This window comes from Nannospalax galili, unplaced genomic scaffold (genome assembly GCF_000622305.1).
Source record: "Nannospalax galili isolate Female #2095 unplaced genomic scaffold, S.galili_v1.0 scaffold188, whole genome shotgun sequence".
In the NCBI taxonomy this organism is placed as follows: domain Eukaryota; kingdom Metazoa; phylum Chordata; class Mammalia; order Rodentia; family Spalacidae; genus Nannospalax; species Nannospalax galili.
Window position 1 is genome coordinate 8,358,412 of NW_008360325.1, and position 3,600 is coordinate 8,362,011.

A 3,600-nucleotide genomic window follows, 5' to 3' on the forward strand; every position below is an offset into this window, starting at 1 on the left:
TGAAGTCGGGCTTTGAACCCCCTTGCTGCCTACCTTTGTCATCACCGCCTCTCTGAATGTACACTCATTGGGCTTCGCCTGTCACTAACATAATCAACACAGCAGGGGCAGGAGGTCATACCACCACTGTACTTGCACACTTTAACTGTTTATTCTGGGTTTCATTTATGCAATGTAAGGACTCTTTTTAGAGGGGCAGCTTGTTGGCCATGTGGCCTCCTAGGCTGCTGAGCATCTAGATGGTACACTATATTTTATCAATTCTTAGGCACCAATGTTATCTCTCCAACTGGAATGTCTAACCTATCTCTTGACCCCGATCTGGTACCTTGGGACATTTTATAGCTGCCATGTGTTTGCCCAATAAATAATCCACAATAGCCTAACACAGGCATCGCCTCCTTTAGCTGAACCTGACTCTTGAAGCGCCTTCAGTACCAAACCCTCTTCTTGGAAATCAACAACCTATTTATTTAGTACAGACCTCTTAGTCCACAGGCCTGTGACTGATGGGCTCCCACAGCCCAGCTCAGCCTATACTCCACCAGTTCTCTCACTCACAGAACCCTGTAGCTAGGAGGGAACAGAGACATTACTCGGTCCAGCTCTATTTCTTTTACTAACAGGGAAACTGAGGACCCTGTGGCTAAGGGTCTTCCCCTGAACCAACACTATCACTTTTGGGACACAGACAGGTGAGCTCAACACTCAGCCCCTTAACACTCCAGCTCAGAGCAGGACCATATGATTCCCCACGGCCTGCCTGGTTAGGATCACACATTTAAGCAAATAGTCACCAGCTGCAAATTTGGGAATCAGAACAAGCAAAGGGCCTCACATCTGTATCAATGCCTCTTCCCTCTCCCTCTGGGTTAAGAAGTGTGAACTTCTGCTAATACAGAGAGATGGTAACTCTAAGATGGGACCTGGGTGGCCCCCCTACAGGATGGTCATCTGGGGTCAGCCCCCCCCCATCTCCTGTAAAATAGCATTCTCCAAGACTTATACAACCAGCCCAGGTGGTCCTGATGGGTCTTTCCCAGGGAAAGGCTGAGGAAGCCATTGTGAGGTTGAGCTTGCCTTGGGGCATACAGCACATAAGGGACACCCATGGGAGGGACTGATGATATCTCTCTCTATCCATCAAGAGGCCTGGAAAACAGAGCCAGGGAAAGAAAGCATCAGAAAAACATATTGTCCTCCACCCGAACTCAGAGAAGTGGGTTCACAGTTACAGCACACATTAGGCATTAGGTTTGGCACCATTAGATGGGGGAGTGGATGAAAATACACACTACCAGAAATTCCATTTCAACGTCACTGGAAGGAGTATTTTCACACACATGCAATGGCTTTTGCGATGGAAGCAGCTAGTGGAGAAATGAGGCAGGTGTGTTTGTGACAAGAGGTCAGTTTGATGGAGAGCACCTTGGTTTCTAACCCTAGTCTCCAGCTCCACCCTTGTGACCTTGATTAACACATTCAACCTCCCTGGGCCTCAGTTTCCTCACCTGAACCAAGGAGAAGAACCAAGGGAATCCTACTTCCTGGAGTGGTTTGGAGATACACTGCCCTGGACAGCCTGGACAGCCATCAAACATCAGTAGTCTCCAAAGTGAGCAATCTGATCCCAGGGTGCATACATAGATGGTTATGGAGACCAAAGAAATCTCCTGCCTAATCTGCCTGCGTGCCGAGCCCCTTGCTGTGTCTCAGATAGCCCAGGAAAGCATCGGGTCTTAACCGTGCCTTGGGAGTTCAGCCTCCAAACGGAATTTAGGGACTGACTACAAACGCTGGGTGATGGCCAGAGAGGGGGCTCGAAGACGGCACCCGAGCTCTGCGAAGGGGCTTTGTTCCCGATTGAAGGGCCTGTCTTACCGAGAAGAGCATCCGGAGGCAGGTGGGGGGCGCGCAGGGCATGCAGCAGAGCCACAACCCGACCCGGGCCCGGGGCGCCGGAGCCAGAGGAAGGCGAAGAGGAGGAGGACGAGAAAGAGGTGGCGCCGGGTTCCTGCCTCATTCTCCTGGGCAGTGTGGACCCACTGGCCGCCGCCGGCTGAGGCTGACCGCCGGGCGCCGAACCCCGAGTGTGCTGCTCATGTCCCCGTCAGCCGCTGGCAAGGTGTGAGCGCAGTTGGGTCGTTTCCAGGCGATACCCGGTGGCTCCTCATGCCCCGCTCCCAGACTCGGCGGGAAGATCTCACCCGGAGGCAGCGCGGAGGAAAGAAGGAGAAAAAGAGAGCGTGAGAGCGCGTAGAGCTGCGCTCCGCCGGGGCCGGGGGCGGGCTGCACAGTGCGCCCCACCCACCGCGCCTCTACGCCCCGCGCTGCGAGCCCTGGGCTGCGGAGCCCCAGAAACTTTAGCACATGGCGGGTCTGCCGGCCACCAAGCGGCCCTGCTTGTTATGTGGTCCCCACCCCCTCCCGAGCCCCGGCCCAAACCCCAGATCGCAGCTCACCGGTGGCCACCGCAACCCGGCTGCGCGGGCTGTCGGGCGCACCAGCTGGGGAGGATGAACGGGCGGCGTCGGGGTCCCAGCAGGGGAGGGGCAGTTCGGCGGCGGCGATCGGCACCCTTATGGCATCCTGAGAGGGGACCGCGAGCCAGCCGGGGGTCTGCAGGCCCGGATGGGGGAGGATCTATGCGCCCCCCGCCCGCGGCGCAGTTGCTGATGATGCGCGCGGGCTTCCCTGGCCGGGGTCTGCGGAGGAGCCAGCCCTGTTACCTAGCTACTCGCTCCAGGGAGCCCACGCTGACGCGAACGACGAACTGGGCTGCGGTAGCCGAGGGGAGGGACAGAAAAGGGAGGGGAGGGGAGAACCCCTGGGTGGGGGGTGGGGGGAGCGGGCGGGAAGGGGAAGGCCTCTGTCCATGAGCGGAGCTCCTCCCTCCGCCTCCACGATGCTGCTGGGGAGGGGGCCAGGGAATATGTATGTGGCCTTAGCCTGGCCCTAGAGGATAAGGCACCAGTGCGTGGGTGAAGGTAGATGGATGCAGGCACTGAGATGCACGTTCCCCAGCTCTGGGGGTACAGCAGCAGGTGGCGGCGACGTGGCCGGTGGAGGCCTGATGCCCATAGGCTTGCAGAGATGAGCCAGGGCCCTGAGGGAGAGCGGCGATGTGGCTGTGGGCGCGTGAGTGTGTGTGACATGCTCCCACCCAGGTGGCGTACTTGGGGACCCTGGAACGTGGGTGAGAGAGGCGCCTCCCCTTTCCTGTCCTCCCTCCCTCCTTCCTGGGCATTTTGCTCCTGCGCTATCCTCATCATGGAAGCTCAGGTCGCTCTGCTCCCTATTTTGAGATCCTCCTACCTCGCCGTTAGTGGCAGCTTTTTTGTGAGTCCAGACACTACTCAGTCCCCCGCCCAGTGAGCCTTGCCAACCTACCCCAAGGCCAGTTGAGGGCGGGCGTTGCCCTCCCCCCCATAACCTGCCTCTGGGTGCCTTCCTCTTCCTACACTCGAGGCCCCTCAGGTCTGCCGACTGGGCTTCAAACCCAAGTGTGTCCAATTATTTGCAGCTCATAGGGCGTTTTAAAATAACATCCTCAGTAAAATGAAGTATTTGTTTTCAAAGGCCATTGGCTAAGCACTGGTC

The 3,600-nt window shown here is 57.3% G+C and overlaps 1 long non-coding RNA gene across 1 annotated transcript in view; it reads right to left on the reverse strand.

Annotated features, from left to right (window-relative positions):
- The window catches only part of LOC103727668, a 59,624-nt gene extending 57,343 nt beyond the window's left edge, over positions 1-2,281 (reverse strand). The window contains exon 1 of the long non-coding RNA XR_606985.1: positions 1,882-2,281. This is a non-coding gene — a long non-coding RNA (uncharacterized LOC103727668). The remainder of the gene's footprint in view (positions 1-1,881) is intronic.
- Positions 2,282-3,600: the final 1,319 nt, after the last annotated feature.